This window comes from Mustela nivalis (genome assembly GCF_964662115.1).
Source record: "Mustela nivalis genome assembly, chromosome: 15".
Taxonomy (NCBI): Eukaryota; Metazoa; Chordata; class Mammalia; order Carnivora; family Mustelidae; genus Mustela; species Mustela nivalis.
This window is the reverse complement of record NC_139034.1, coordinates 7598834-7616096: the sequence shown is the minus strand read 5'-3', so window position 1 is coordinate 7616096 and position 17263 is coordinate 7598834. Positions and strand designations below refer to the sequence as shown.

Below are 17263 nucleotides of genomic sequence, written 5' to 3'. Positions count from 1 at the left end.
GGCACATTAATCCTCTGCTCCACCTTAGCTGCCTTACTGCGGACGTTTGCTTTGACAATGACACATGTGGGGCTCAAGAGGAAAGATGCTTATGTGATGATACAATCTACTTTTTTTCCCCTTCTGGTTTTATCGAGCTATAATTGATATACAATATTGTGTGTGTTTAAGGTGCACAGCATAACAACTCGATACCTTATGAAATAAAAACTATAAGTTTACCTTATTAATACATTTTTTGTAAAAAAAAAATTATAATTTTTTTTCTTGTGAAGAGAACTTTTAACATCTACTACCTTAGCAGCTGTCAAATAATGTTTTGTTTTGTTTTTAAATCAAGCACTGGGGCTCCTGGGTGGCTCTGCCTTTGGCTTGGGTCTTGATATCCAGGTCCTGGGATTGAGCCCCAAATTGGACTCTCGGCTCAGCGGAAAGTCTGCTTCTCCCTCTGACTCTCACTCTCTCTTTCTCTCAAATACATAAACACAACAACAACAACAAAAACCTTAAAAAAATAAATAAAAAATAAACAAGAAGTCATACTCTCTGCTAGCTTCTCCCAACTCAGGGGCAGTGGCTCCTGTTTGAGAGATTCAGGTAATTGCTTGTCTGCTCAGGGCAAAGAGACGGTTCCATCTTCCAGATTCTGGGCCTTGATTGCATGACAGTTACAAAAACACATACAGGTACTGAACACATGTTTATGTGAGTGCACGTCACATGTGCACACGTACACGGAATGTTGGGTCCACTGGTAATTTCCAGATGGGAGTCCATAGTCAATAGCTCCGAGAAAAAGAGCATGCCTCTCTGGAGGATGGAGTCTTCAGTGAATTGTCTCTTGTAACCTTAAGTGGGAGAGGTTTTGTTTGTTTGTTTGTGGACTTATTCCAGAGGGGAAGGACGGAACCCTGGACAAGAACAACTCATAGTGAAAGGTCACATTTTTGTCACTCTGTGCTGACTCATCACACATTGAGATCGTCTCATAAATGCCCTTCCTGACAAAAATGGAAAGGACACTAAGTGGAAAAAATGAAATCACCCTCAAGACAAAGGTTCCAAGAAGGACAGATTTCTCAACCTTGAAAATGTGGTTGTTTTTCCCCCCATGTATGGCACCGCTACGGATGAGAGGATGGACTGACACGGTAGAGCGTGTCCCATTGCCCAGAGGGCCGTCGTGTGATGTAGGCAGGCTAAGCATTGCTATTTCTGTGTTTTGGGCCTGGTGGGAAGATGGAGGCCCTGCAGGTAGAGGGCAAGGCTGGCCTTGTGGCCCCTCAGGGCTCACCAGCTGTCCCAGGGCTACTGCCCAGCCAGCCCGGTGGGTCTCTGCTGCCTTTTAAGAACCTCTCTTTATTTCTGCTTTCCTTTGTTTTTTTTTTTCCCCTGGAACTTGTTCTTGAAAAATAAAGTCCAGGGCTAACACTTCCCTCCTAAAATGACACCTTTTTTTTTTTTTTTTAAAGATTTTATTTTTAAGTGATCCTTGTACCCATTGCTGGGCTCAAGCTCACAATCCCGAGATCAAGAGCTCCACCTGCTGAGCCAGCCCGGCGCCGCCAACATGACGTGACTCTTCTTACCGTCACTTGATATCTATATATGATTTGTATCATTCATTATCAAACCTTTTATATAAGTTTCTTTGGCATGCCTCTTGGAAATTTCTATCTAAAAAATTGTTTTCCTTTTAAAACTGATTTATTTCTTTCTATCAGATTAGGAGATTTATGCACTTGTTTTCCAGAAAGTTTAGAGTTCAGTGATTTGATTTTCATGTTCAGCGATGGCTTTTCTATTAACCTAAATTAGTTTCTACCCCTTTTATGAGGTTTCAAATTGTGTATTTCGGCTTTATATTACATTTTGAATAAACACTTTCTGCCCTGAGTTTAATTTGCTATAAAATAAAAACACCGAACACCTTATATAAAGCTGCAGTATTATTAAATGGAATTGGGTGGGTCACATAATACATGTTGTTTTGTTTTGTAAAAGCAAATCTCGTAGCAGAAGAAATCTAGGGTATGAAACAACACTGTAAGGATGACCCGGCTTCATGAGAAAGGGTGCTCGAAGAAAACGAATGTGCAAGGGAAGCTGAGAAGTTAGATGGAGGAACTCTGAAGTTTAATTTCAGTTTGAATTATCTCTAAGCAATCTATATGAAATACCCTGAAGGAAGGGGGGAAAAGTCAGCACGCAGGGGTGTAGTCATTCGTGGTTTCTCCAGGCTCTCAGCTTTGGTGGGCTGCCCTCTGGATCCAGCATCCTCCAAGGTGGAGGGATTGGCTGTTCAGCAGATGTGAGCTTTTGGACAAACTGATTCCACTGGGGACCTCCCTTTGTGAATCTGCAAAATGGGATCATACTACTTACCTCATCTGGAGGTGCTGACAGTTTCACAGAGTGACTTAGGAGAAGAAATTCACACAGTGAGCCTGACTCACTATTCCCTGAAATCTGAATTCTACCTTGTAAAAAAGGGAAAGTGTGGCATTCTCAGTTTCATCCTAAATCCTGGGTAGAGCCCTGTATTCAATTCTTACCAAACATGTTTGCTGGAGTATATCACACACACCGAAAATTGCACAAGTCTTTACACAGGCAGCTGCTGGGATTTTTACAAAGCCAACACAATCATGTATTAGCACTGAGATCAAGAAACAGCCCCCAGATACTCTTCTTCCATCTCCTGTTGTCACTACTCTTCCCTAAGAAAGTATCCATAGATTGTGTTGCCTATTTCAGAATTTTATATAAATGGCGTTCTTGGGTGTGTACCCTTTTGTGTCGCTTCTTTCATGCAGCATAACATTGGCAAGATTCCTCCGCAATGTGTGTAAAGCTATAGTTTGTTGATTTTTGTGGCTGTATAGAAGTCCATTATATGATACCAAAATTTAGTTATTAATTTTACTATTGATGGAAATTGAGACTTCCAGTATGAGAGTGTTACGAATAAAGTTGCTATAAGCATTCTTTTTTTTTTTTTTTAAGATTTTATTTATTTATTTGAGAGAGACAGAGTGAGAGAGAGAGTACGAGCAAGGGGAGGGACAGAGGCAGAGGGAGAAGCAGACACCTGCGCCAATGCGGGGGCTGATCCCAGGACCTGGAGAGAGTGACCTGAGCCACCCAGGCACCCCCGCTCTGAACATTCTTATATGTGCTTATAGTCAGTATAGATATACATCTCGATTAGATGTGTACTTGGGGATGTGAGGCTGTGCAAACTGACCAGCTTCAAAAAAAAAATCCCACCAGTTTTCCCAGGCGGTCATGCCAGTTCATGCCCCCAGTACAGGGTGGGAGCTCCTGTTCATCCTCATCAACACTTGGCATTGTCTGTCTCTTTCATTTGCTGTTCCCACTACTTGGCAGCATAGCGATATCTCATTATGCTCTTCAGTTGTATTTCCCGGGTGACTAATGCTTCTGTTGCATTGTTAACATTGCCATATATTGTTGAGATAAAATAAGATACTGACATTAAAAAAAAGCAATTCTAAACAGAGAGCAAAAACTATTAGAATCTAAACAGAATTTGATAAGCAAAAATATAATGAATGCTTTTAAATATTTTTATTTTATAATTCAACAGATCTAGTACATTTAAGTAATCAAGGAGAAATAGAATCCTCACACATTTATAATCTCCTGTAATAGTACATGATGAAATTTGTATCCTACACGTAGAAAACATAGAGAATATATAGTTTTTCCTTTTTTTTTTTTTTTTGTCCTTTAACATTTAAAAATTCAGTTTGGTACTTGATGATGGACATTTCAAGTGGTTCAAGAAAGTAGAGATTTTAGTTTGCACCATCGGCCTCTGATCAAAATCCAATCAAATTATTTAAATTACATAGAGACCCAGTCTTAAATACTTACAAATTAGCAGGCACTCTTATCGAGTATCCACAGAGCAAAGAGGAGGTTGAGGATGAAGTTTCAAGTTAGCTAGCAAACTTTAAAACTAGGAGACCTGGCTGGTTCACTAGGAAAACTGTGCAGCTCTAGATCCCGGGTTGTGAGTTCTAGCCTCATGTTGGATGTAGAGATTACTTAAATACACTTAAAAAAAAAACAACCCAAAACCAAACAAAACAAAAACTAGGTGATCCCATATCAAGTCTACGGGCTCCAGGAAAGTTGTATTTAGAGGAAATAGCCTTTGACACATCTTAACTAGAGAAGGACTTTTAAAAATACAAGTTAGAATTCATCCTAAGAAACTGAAAGAAATATTTAGTTTCCTTCACTGTAAAATTAATACTAGCAGTACCAGTAATAATACTAATACTACTACTAATAATACCTAAGACTGTAAGTGATCGCAATAGGTTTTAAAAATGTAATATTGTCGTCTTGCAGTTTAGGCAGTGTATTTCTTCCATATATCTGCTGTTGTTCCCCCTTAATGTGGGGCCACCATAGTCATCTGCAAGCCAAGAAGACATTGCCTGATGATTTATATTTGTGGATGTTTTCTTTTTGAACCATCTGCGTACATCAGAGATTGATATTAGCCATGAATTTATGAGAAATTGTTATAGTGTTCCTTGTATATAGAAGACATTAGAAGACAGAAAGCTGAACTTCGCTGGTAGAAGTCTAAAATCTTCCCTGGGTTTCTAGCTCCAGTGAAATCTGATAATGCTGACTGGTCAGTTTCCCAGAGCTAAATTAACCTGCTCGACTGGTCTTCCCAGGAAACCCAACATCCTGGTTCTAAGGAAAGAATGTTGAAACAAACAAACAAACAGCACACACACACAATACACAACAGTCACAGAATAGTTGAGGGGTCTTATGTATTACCGGATCCGAGGCTAGCTCAGACCTTCTACCATCCCTCAGGGCCCACTTTCCCCAAGTCTTGCGACAGCAGCAAGAGGAAGGGAAGCCCAGGATGGCATCCAGCCAGAGCAGCTCCCAGGCCACAGTGGGGCGCTGGCTGGGACTCCACCTCGGGCTACAGTCTGCAAGAGCTGAAATGGTTTTTTATGCTGTCTCAGCGGAAGTTAAAAAGCCTGGATGGTAAATGTACTTTTCTGATGTATAGCTCGCAGCTTTTTTATGTGAAGATTGGCAGCTTCTAGCTCCTGTCCTGTCTGTCCACACAGCACCTACCTTGTTGCGGCGTCCTTGTGATCCGCCACAAGGGTGTGAACAGCAGAGAGTGAGTTCCAGTCCCGGTGGACAGGTTGTGCCTGCAGAGATCTGAGTGCCTGACTTTGTCCTGACATTTTAAGTGAATGACATTATGCCTGGGGCTGGAGGTAAATCTTCCTCAGAAGCCAGATATTTCTTCTCCTGGATGTTCCTGCTCGGGTCCCCACCTGTCATGCTCCTGCTCCCATGTCCATGAACTCCAGTTTGCATCCTGTCTTGCCACATGAAACACCCCTTATGGACTCCCTCTGGGCCTCCCGGCTGTCACATTCCAGCAACATCTTGAAGACTTACTTACCTGTGCAGGTTCCGTCCAGCTTCGACAGGTGCAGCTGACAGGATCGTGTCTCATGTTGTGTGCCTCTCAACTCCTGCTCAGGGGCTCTTGGAGGATGCCCAGGCATGGAATTCTGGGAGGAGGCATTGGGGGTACATACATGTGCAACCTGGAAAGTGGGGGGAGGTTAATCCAGGGGATGGTCAGTAAAAGGAAGTGGACAGATAAGGGTGTGTGTCCATTGTTTGAGTACAGTGGAGCCCAAGGGAGAGAATGATCCCTTTTGGGGGTGCTTCAGGGATAAGAGGGTTTAAGAAGAAACTCCATACAGGAAACATCTGAGGGAAATCCCAAGAGAAGTAGGCAGTGTCAGGGGCAGGTAGGTAAGGCATGGGTGGGGGCAGGGGACAGAGGTGGCAGAGGATCAAGCACATATGGCAAGAGCATGCTATTAGTTGAGTTGGCCAGGACCATGGGGAAGGCAGGGGGCAGGGGGACGAGTTGCTGTGATGGGCAAACAAGGCCATGGCGGCATGGCCCCAGGAGTTCCCATGATCTTCTGTGCACAGGTGACTTTGCTGTCCCTTGCCTACTAGTGAGTCCACCCCTGCTGCAGCAGTCACCTGCCTGGGTCCCCTGCCATGTTGAGATCTGTCTTCAGCTTGTCCATGCCACCTGTGCTCATCATCGGTTGTCTCCTTTTTTATGAACTAAAACCTTCCTAGTTGCTGGGGAGTGAGTACGGTTGTGAGTATGGCTTGGCTTTTTCCCATGACTCACTCATACTGGACCTTCAGAGCTCCTCAGGTCTCTGTTCTTAATGCATTTCCAAGTGGAAGAATGGGAGGACAAGCATGACTCTAAAAGATCTTGGGCTCTCAATGGCATAGTTGGATCATAAAGTGTTTGTTTCTTGATTGTCATTAAGAATTGATCTATATTTTTTGGCTCTTTTTAGTTCTTTTATTTTTATTTAAATTCAGTTAACATATAATGTATTATTGGTTTCAGAGGTGGAGGTCAGAGATTCATCAGTTGTATAGAACACCCAGCACTCATTACATCACGTGCCTCTTTAGTGTCCATCACCCCATTACCCCATCCTCCCAACCCCTCCCCTCAAACAACCCTCAGTTTCCTTCCTATGATTAAGAGTCTCTTAGAGTTTGTCTCCCTCTCTGATTTCATCTTGTTTTATTTTTTCCTCTCTTCCCCTATGATCCTCTGTTTTGTTTCTTAAATTCCACACATCAGCGAGATCATGTAATTGTCTTTGAGTTACCCTCTAGTTCCACCCACGTCATTGTAAATGGCAAAGATTTCTTTTTTTTTTTTTTTTTTTTTGGATGGCTGAGTAGTATATGACCTTATGTTTAAATTCAGAATGGACTAGATTCATTCAGGTATATTTATGTTCAGGTACGTAGATCTGATATATAACATATATATAATATAGTTGTTATCTTGGTTTTGTTTTTGCTTTTATTTTTAATCTGTTATAGGAGGCAGGCAGGCAGATTGCTGGGAGCCTCGGCCTTGGCCAGAGCATCTCTGCCTGACTCCCCCTTTCCAAATAAAGACCAGTTTCCACATCTGCTGCCTTGATGACTGCGGGAGATGAGAAGTATAAAAGGATCTTGTTTCAAGGAACTCTTTGGATGCAGTAGAATGTGATGAAATGTCTCTATAAAAGACACATTTTACAAGCAGAATATAAATATTCAGTGTCTGGGCATTGGAGCCCACAGCTTTCCTTTGGGAGGGCAAGTCAACAACAGTGAGCCTGCTCCGTCAGCTTTTCCCTCCCTCCCTTACAGGTTCCTTGTCTTGCTCACAGCCCTGCCTGGCTTGTTATTTATTATGAGACATGTCTCCTGTTTGCCATGGAAAATTGTTCCACTGAGCTTCCTGTAGGGATATTTTGGGACTAAGAACCTTGGCTTCCTCTTTTTTTCCCCCCTACCTTGCGTAACAGCTCTGATTCTCAAATCTTTGGAATTTTCTGTCTCCCCTGCTGTCCATTAATCTGTAAGATAGCAAGTCTCATTCAGCACCCTGTTTGAAGCTTATGGGACCAATCTGTACCTACAGCACAAAGTTATTTACCTCTGATATTTTTTTCTTCTAGATTTATTACAGACTTTTACTGTAGATATAAAACATCCAGTGTTTGGGGAGCAAGAGTATTCTGTTTACTCGTGTTTTATCATCACAAAATGCAGAAAATGTCTTGTATAAGTTCAGTTTGCATAAAGTTTCAGAGCTAGAGCCTGCCTGATATGCCTCCTCAAAGCTTGCTTTGACCTGTTTTCCATTAAACGGGGATATGATTTTGACTCCCCCCCCCTTTCATAAAGCAGTGCCATGATCGATAAAGGATGAATGATCAAATTTGGAAAATCAGCGCATTTAGATGCAAGTATCTGGTGAACCGTAAACCACTGACACTCCCTCTTACCCACTAACCATTGTTGCATGACTGATTTGCCGGGAGTTCCTGCATATTAGTAATCAGGTAGCAGTGACCTGTGGGAAATAAGCACTAACACCACCCATTAGAGGTGTGAAATTCAGTGAGCTGTTTTGGGCCTGGGCTTCAACTTTCATACCCGGAAATGTGGAGGGTGAACTAGTTCAATGCCTAAGCACCCTTCTAGATCTTTCTTGAGAGTGGGGGTGTCGAGTTCAGGATAGTCTTCTCTCTGTGGCCACTAGATGTTGATGTTTCTGGGAGCCCTCGCGCTCCTTCCTGCTGGTCTTCCTGGCTTCGTCCTCTCTGGGAGCATCTGAATCCTGCTGATGGGAAGACTCCATGCTTTGGTTTCATGTTTATAATATTTAAGAGCTGGTGACTCAGGCATTGCCACTCAGACGAGAATTTCAAGAGACACCCAAACAACCCCCTAGTTTTTTCCTGATGTCTGTTTGGAACCTGACTGGGAACCATCCCACTTCCAGGAATGGATCGTTGTGTGTGCCGTGGAATTGGAATTTATAATGATTTTTCCAACATCGATGAACCAAGACAGGAAGAATTATTATGGATGATTTATATGCTTTAGGTGCAGACATCTTTAAAAATGAAATAGTCACAGGCTTACCCTCTGTTCAGCATCTGCCTGAGACTCCTGCATAGCTTTGCCTGTGCTGGGTCACTCCAAATAATGGGCGCCCTGTGTAGCGGGGCAGCCTGGCGAAGGGAGACGTGGAGGAGGATGTGAAGAAGCCCACAAAGAGTAATCACTTCAAGGAGAGCACGACAGATCCCTCCTACGCTACTTCCATCGTGGGAAAGTTCGAGGTTCCCATCACATCCTATCCCAGCAGCCCTGGTGTGGTAGACCACTGGCCAGGAAAGGAGGAAAATCATTCAAGGGAATTTAAAGAGAACATCAAATCCATTTGCAATAATCTTGGAGACGTAGGTGTCAAGTTTGGCAAAATAAGTTCCATTCAATTTTTAAGTTGTTGAGTAGGAGGGGCTTCTGAGAAGTAACTGCCAAGTGCAAGTGTCAATGGTAAGGGTGTTGGAAATATCAGCACACTCAGCCATAACGTTCCAGTTTAGTGTTGGGGGAAATTGTACGATAGCGAGAGAAACCTAGTCCTGATCAGTCACGCAATTATGGCATTAACTTCTTGTGGTAATATGTTCTCTGACATTAAAAAAAAAAAAAAAAAAGTATATTTATCCAGGTAAACTTTCAGAAGGTGTTTATTATAACTACCATTTTACACCTATAATTCAAAATTTTTATGAACAACCTAATACAAGTTGCTATGATTCAAAATTTACATGCCAAGAAAGCAAATGTTGTGCCCTGTTTTACTTTACATAGCATTTGAGGTTCAGATCAGCAACCCTATGATTTTCTCTTTTGCCCAGTAACAAAGATGGCATCAATAATCTCAAAAATTACTTTCCAACTCTACGTATTCTTGAATATTCTAACAACAAGTCAAGTAGGCTTGGTGGAAATTCATTTCAGTGGACTAAAGAGGTTAGTCTGTCTACTCCCACAGACCCAGAAAAAGCAGTTGTGCTGTATTAAATGAACAGCCTTGGCAATGTCATATCTTATTATGGAAAGCGGTTTGGGATGAAAGGAGTGATAAAGATCACATGCTAACATTAGTGGTTTGAACAATTTAGGGAGCATATTAACAATAGGTTTTACTAATGTGAGAGGCCAACAGTGCTCTCAGTGAAAAGCCCTCTCAAGACCCCGTAACTAGTGTTTGCACGGGGAAGATGGGATAGAGGGAGCTCCTCCACATTTCATGGATGCTAAAACAGTCGAACAGAGGAACTGAGTCACTTTTTACCAAATGAGTAAATAAAACAAGGTAAACATGGAAACTATGAAGGAATAGAAGGTGAGCCTGAACAGCTTCACTGCAGTGTCTGTGCTATACCTACCTGAAAGTACTTTGGGATCCATTTGGAGATGCTTTGGGGGTTCCAGAAAGGGGCAGATAGGGAAAGCTTAGGCGTTTGGACTTTCAAAGTAGTAACAGAATAAAGTAGTAACAGAAGAACAGAATAAAAGAATAACCTTAGAGCTGTTACTCCTTATCCATACAAGAGGTATGTCGAATTAAATCTGCCTCCTACACCCTCCCATAGCGCTCAGCTCTCGGGCCGAGAGGGCACTCTTCATTTCTTGCTTAGCGCTGTGTCTCCCCCTCCAGAATTTCAACTCTGTGGGTGTGGTGGTGCTGTCTGATGGTTCGTTGTTGGGCCCTAAGTGCCTAGCTCAGTAGCCAGCACGTAGGAGGAAAATACACATCCGTGTTGTGAATGGAAAGGATAGTCTGTTTTAGCACTCGTCTTCTGAATCATGCATTCCCAGTACTCTAAGAACCGTTGCCTATTTCCATGTGCTCTGGTGACTTTGTTTTGGGAGAGGACCCCAGACAAGAATAAGCAAGTTGCCCTGTGTTTCTTTCTTTTTTTTTTTTTTTTTAATAATGCTGAGAAAAGGATGTTTTATTATCTTAACTTGACCATAAATTATAATGATTATTTATAAAAGTTATATAAATGCAACTTGATTATCTTTAAAGTCTCAAAGAGCCAAATATAAATAAAGCATAGAAAATTAAATGAATTTTTAAAAGTTCTGACATAATTTTTCCACACATTATATGTAATCACTGGAAGAATCATTGCAATAATTACCCAAAGTAATACTAAAGACAACAAAAGAGATGTTTGGTCATAAACATAAATTCAAATGTACAGTATACGTACAATAATAGATCAAAGTGTATCTGCAATTTCTAGCAGTAATTAACATGTTAATTGGCAATACTGTATTCTTCAATGAAATAAGCAAGCAGATAAAGGATAAAATGTTGGATAGTTTTATCAACCAGGCCATCTTTCAGGACAGTTTTTCAGGGTAATGTTCTACACATGGAACTGAGCTGTTTGTCATTATTCTAGAGCCAGTACTTTATTTGCACAGTCTGCACATCAAAATATAACAAATAATTATACATCAGGATTGGTAGGAATACCAAGTATTATTTCACAACTGCCACTACGTGTTTCTTCTTTTCTGACACAATTGCCACAGATCCAGGCTTGCTATGTTTGAGAGGATTCACCTCCTTTTGTCGGCGAGCTTCCTTCATGATCTGCTCTTCCTGGATCTGGCTGTAGATAGATTTTGGTAGATGCCGGTGATGAGCAATGCGTTTTATATGTGGATGATGCTGAAATTTCTCCTTCAACTTCTGATTATAATCTTTGGCTGCTTTTTCTTGTGATGTAAGCACACCCAATTTTTTCAGAAGCATTAGCTTTCCACAGACGAATGTTCATTTCATTAGATCCACACATAATATATTTGCTGTCAGAAGTCCATTTTACACAGATAACATGTTGCATTCTCTTTGTGTGATAGACTTCCCTGTTTCTACTTTTGTCCACAGGAAAGATACGAACAGATTTATCAAAACTAGCAGACACAAACTCTTTCCCAGTGGGAGAATAATCCACATCAAGCACCGCAGACACGTGATCCATATGTACCATTACAGGAGTGTCCAGCGCACGCATATCAAACGTATACAAGTTGTAATCTTCATTTGCTGCAGTAAAAATGAAAGCTTCCATAGGGTTCCAACAAATTGTATTTGTTCTCATATCTAAGATGACCTTTTTCAGAGGAGTAGCTTGCCTCATATCATATAGTACTATATTCCTGTCAGAAGCACAACTTCCCAAGAGAAATGTCTCAATTGGGTTAAATTTAACACTACTTGTACTGTCGAATCCCCAGGTCATTGAACAGATAAGCCTTGTTCTTTGTTCATCCCAAATGTCTACTTGCTGTCCACATGTGGCAAAAACCGCTTCTTTCCAGTGATGATCAATTCCTGTATACACTGTCTTTCCTAATATTGTATGTAATGGTTCTTCCTCTTCTCTGTGGCCCGGCCCATCCATTTTCCATTGCTTCACAGTTTTGTCATCGCCAACAGTAAAAAAAGAAGTCCCACAAAAGCGAGTACATATTCCTCGTACAAAACCTTCATGGGCTTGTATTGTACGGATTCATTTCCGTGTAGTCAAGTTCCAAATTCTAACCTCTCCATCACATGCCCCAGAAAGGACAGTAGCCAGGCTCTTTGGATGCTTTGCCAAGCAACTGACTCCATCTCGGTGACCATCCAGAGAAGCAAGGAATGGTTTTGCAAATACCCGTTCCAGTTTGGCAGCATTGGAAGCTCTTACATATTCTCGTGGGACCTCAAAAGAATGTAAGGTAGGATCATAGTTTCTTGGAACTCTTTGTAAGTCCAGTTTGGTTTCGGGGACACAGTTGTCAGGGTTCCGGCTCAGCATCTTCACCTTCATTTTGGCTGCTAGCTGCCCCCGAGCCCCTCAAGCCTCTCCTCCGCGTTTGGATTACCACCGCCTTCTCAGACACATGCTACTTCCGCTTCTTCAATACTACTTCCTGTCATGCGCCCTGTGTTTCTGATAAGATCTGAACCACTCAGGTCACCAGTCTCACGGTGCTCCTTAGATTTTCCCGAGATAAAAGGGGAGCCGTCTTCCTTATCCACCAGGCTTCCCGGGGAAGGGGAAATGGAACTTCTGAGACTCGCCCCCTCTCTGGCCTTTGGCACCTGCCATCCGCCTGCAGCTGCTGGTCTTCTTGAGGCCGTCCTCAGCTTTCTCTCTCAGCCGCTGACGGGGTGTCTTCACTTCACTTCCGGGGAGTGGCCTTCTCTCATTCTCCAGAGGAGAGGCCCTCAGCAAAACCTAAGACGGCGTCCACGTCAGACCAGGTTGCTCTGAGGCATTCTACAGGAATGTCTAAATGTTGAAAGCACTGAAAATTCTGGTTCAGGGCAGAGAATTGGATGTATTGGGACATAAACTCTTTTTCTTTGTCCTCCTGGTCTACCCCATTCCTATCGCCTTCTCCCCAGCCTTCAACCAGAGATGTAGAGTCCTGAGATGGAGAGCCGTAGCCTTTTGGGTTCTCCACGCCACATGTGTCCTTACTTTCTCTTCTCTGCATGCAATGACCCTACACCAAGGCTGCCGTTGGGGTAGGAGAGAAGGTTCACAGCCCGCCCCCACAGCCCCAGCCTCGGGGTCCGGGAGGACTGAAAGGAGGTCAGACTGAGGTTTACTACACCAGATCCCCGTCCTCCGTTTTCCCGTGATCTCAGCGCCTGGGGTGACGGCCAGACCCCACCTTGCTGTATCTTCGTTCTGCGGATGCTGTGGCAAAGGGCTGTAGAATGCAAGAAGGAACGTTCATGGTCAGATTCAGACTTGGCGAGCTGCTACCAACAGAGCAACATGAGCGCCTCTAGGCTTCATCCTGGAAGAACTCCCATTTCCCCACACTCATGGCCTCCCCGCCTCAGGCCACATCAGAGGGTTGGATCTTTATATTTGTTTCTCTTTGCATACTCATAATGCCTCATATTGAGTTTTTGCTGACCGTGAAACAAAACCCAGAAAGCTGACTTTGGATGACGTCTTTTAATCATAAGGGGAATGTAGAATTCCAGTGTAGAAGGCCGTCCATAACCCACTACCTGGTATTATTGTGTGGGTATCAGATTAGAATAACACATGGTAACAGCAGACTCACTGTGCTGCTCAGACTGCTTAAACCTTTTAAATCCTACGGGCTCATTTAATCCTCACCACAATATTTTGAGTAGGTAATTCTAATATCTCCATTTCACAATTAAGGAAACCAAGGCAAAATAGAAGGGCATTAAACTTCCTAGGGAGGGTGGTTTTTGTTCTATATAAGACAGAAAAATAGTTCACACGTTGAAGCTTTGTCTTTGTGTTATGAAGGCCACTTACTGTTAAAATAATAATTAATAACCTGATTAGAGATTCTTTTTTTTTTAAAGATTTTAATTTATTTATTTGACAGACAGAAATCACAAGTGAGCAGAGAGGCAGGCAGAGAGGAGAAAGCAGGGCTCCCTGCTGAGCAGAGAGCCCGATGCGGGGCTCGATCCCAGGACTCCAGGATCATGACCCGAGCCGAAGGCAGAGGTTTTAACCCACTGAGCCACCCAGGCGCCCCGAGATTCTTTTTCAAAAAAAGATTTTATTTATTTACCTGAGAGAGCAAGCAAGAGAGGAGCAATGGGAAGGGGCCAGAAGAGGGAGAAGAAGACTCCCTGCTGAGCAGGGACCCCCCCCATCCCCCAATCCCAGAGCCCTGGGATCATTACCTGAGCCAAAGGCTGACGCTTAACTGACTGAGCCACCCGGGGCGCCCCCTGATCAGAGATTATAACAAATATCAGTAGCTTTCTTGGTTTGAAAACCTAGGTTTGGAAAATGCCTACATAATTATGAAATTAAAATATTTATTAATTGCTTATCTTGATAAAACCATGCCAAATTAGTAAAGAATAGCTAATTATTTGGGGAATTATCTAATTATTTTTTAAAGATTTTATTTATTTATTTGACAGGCAGAGATCACAAGTAGGCAAAGAGGCCGGCAGACAGAGAGGGGGAAGCAGGCTCCCTGCTGAGCAGAGAGCCCTATGCAGGGCTCGATCCCAGGACCCCGAGATCATGACCTGAGCCGAAAGCAGAGGCTTTAACCCATTGAGCCACCCAGGCGCCCCTCTAATTATTTTTCTAATGATTTATGTGGAGGCAGTTTTTAAGATATGAGGCAGTAAAATTTATTTTTTAAGATATGAGGCAGTAAAATTTATTTTTAACAAAGTTTCTAGAATATCTTCAACACCATATACATTACTTTTGAAAACTTCACTAGCAATGCCACTGTCGCTTATACAGACCCGTGAGCTCCTCAGGACAAGGACTATGGTCTATTTAGTGTTATAGTCACACTACCCAGCACAGTGCTTAGAACATGGTGAACATCAAGGAAACTGTCTTTGATCCATACAGAAAACCATTCTTATTACGAACACGACGGCTGTACCTTGCACTGTACTTTTGATTGCTGTTCTTACTTATCACACTTGAATCCTAATAACTGTTGGCCGTCTTCAAAGATGTTATTCACCTTCAGAATAATAGGTAACAATTTGGCTCCACTAAGTTACTTAAACTAATGCTTCACTTTCTGAGGGTCATTCCCAAAGGAGAAAGAAAAAGTATTTCTGGGAATCTATTCTATACCAAGCACAGGTACTTTCCTTTCTGTCATCTTATTTAATTTCTTATCAGTTTTGTGATGTAAGGATAATTATGGCTTTTTTTTATAATTGAAGAAGCTACAGTTCAGAGGGATTAAGTAACCCACCCATAGTCACACAAGCTAGTCAGTATGTTTTAGAACTACGATTCAACTTAGGTAACTTTGACTCAAAAGCCTACTTCACTGCTATTGTTGTCTTAAAGGGAAGGTCCAGGGATGTTATGAGCAATAGAAACATCACTGGAGAGAGACAGAACCCACCAATCGGAATGCTGGGAAGGAGAGCACATTCATTTCCACGTGTAAATGCTAATCCATTTGGTTACATCTGAGACCGTTTTAACTGTGGCTCTTGGCAAGTTATTGCTTAATGCTGGTGCTATTCTTAGAGCTGTCAGAACTTTTAGCCCCGTGCCTACTTCTTGTGGTCCCAGAGTTCTGTTTACTGAGCACCACCCAAATGGTTGTGGGTCTGGGTGAGGTCGCCATCTTTTGAGAGGAGGCTGGAGGGCGGGGGTGGGGTTGATCAGGACGGGGACAACTTAGGGTGGTAGGTGAACATGATGGAATTTTCACTCTGATGGGCTGGCCTTCACCTGGACAGGGAGGATAGGAGTCCCAATCTGCAGCACACGGAGGGGCCCTGCCTTTCCTCCTCCTCTGCTTCCCAGGGCCCATATTCCTGGTCAGGCCACTTCATCTTTCTGGAGGACCCCCTCCCCTTTCTTACTTGCAAAACAGAGCACATTGGATCAGGTGACTGAAGAGCTTCAATCCAGTTCTAGGTTTCCACGTCTTTACCAATCTGCGACTTGCGTGTCTAGGCAGAGCGCAGTAACGGGATCCATTCAGAACCAGTCCGGTAACCTGTGCGGGACGGGAGGGCGTGTGTGCGCGTGTGTGAGCATGTGTGCATGTGCACCCATTTGCATGTGTCATTGCTGTCTGCTATCCATTTCAGAGTCCCTCAGTAGGATTAAGTGAGGGAAGAATCAGAATTTCTACACTTTCTACACTTTCAGGGGCGCCTGGGTGGCTCAGTGGGCTAAAGCCTCTGCCTTTGGCTCAGGTCATGATCCCAGGGTCCTGGGATCAAGCCCCGCATAGGGCTCTCTGCTCAGCAGGGAGGCTGCTTCCTCCTCTCTCTCTCTGCCTGCCTCTCAGCCTACTTGTAATCTCTGCCTGTCAAATAAATAAATAAAATCTTAAAAAAAAAAAAAAGAATTTCTACACTTTCATTTTGGGTAGATTTTACTCTGGAAGCTGTTGCAGACAGTGCTCTAGTTGTTGCTGTTCTTACTACGGTTCTGGTCCTGCCAGGTGACAGTGTGCGGCCTTCCCACTTAGCCCAGCCACTGTGCCCTTCTGGCCCAGAGCTCGGGCCCTCGCAGGCAACGAGGACACACCTCCCACCCCTGCCTCGAGCTTCCTGCCAGCAGCCTGGAACGAATAGGCCTTGCTTGGAAGTCCAGTCAATAGGCTGTGTGTGCCTCTCTAGAGGAGCCAAACCTTTCTCGGTGGGAGATGATTGTCTTTAGAAACCACAGTCCCCTCACCAGAAGTTTCCCATATTGTCTAAGTCTCGGGAGCTGAAGACCACCTTTGGCTTCTGCCACCTCACTTTTAGGGCAGGGAAAAACCCCCACTCCTGCATGTGGCTGCTCCTGAGAGGCCTGGGCCATGCTTGTCTTCATGGCTGCTGATGGGACTAACACTCCAGACAGCTGAGGCCAGCTGAACCCCTCACACCACAGGTCTGTGGTGTAATAGCAGATCATGACACTTCCACACTCGGTGCCACTGGCCTGGTGTTCCACGCAGAATAAAGTTCAAACACCAGGCCAGGACCTCTCAGAGCCTGCCTGCTCTGGCCCTTCACTCCTGTTTCCCCTTTCCCTCCCCTCCTCCTGTGTTGGCCCCTCTGTTCTGGAAGCCTTCCTCCACATACCATATGGCCCCCATGGCCTCTGGGGGAAGCCTCCTGGTCTTGGCCTTCCCTGCTCCCTTCAGTTCTCTGCTCAATGGGATTCCTCAGGCAGGTCTTTCCCAGCCACCTTACCTAAGAAAGCAGCCACTGTCCCTGTCAGTTCTCTGACTATCTGATGCTTCCTCACTGCACTTC

The 17263-nt window shown here is 43.5% G+C and overlaps 1 protein-coding gene and 1 pseudogene across 3 annotated transcripts in view; one reads left to right on the top strand and one right to left on the bottom strand.

The window, feature by feature from the left end:
- SPATA13 (spermatogenesis associated 13) overlaps window positions 1–17263 on the top strand; it is a 342569-nt gene that overhangs the window by 68738 nt on the left and 256568 nt on the right. The gene's annotated exons all lie outside the window — the stretch shown is intronic.
- LOC309848843 (DDB1- and CUL4-associated factor 13 pseudogene) lies at window positions 10918–12714 on the bottom strand (annotated as a pseudogene). The gene has a single exon. The product of its transcript is annotated as a DDB1- and CUL4-associated factor 13 pseudogene (transcript).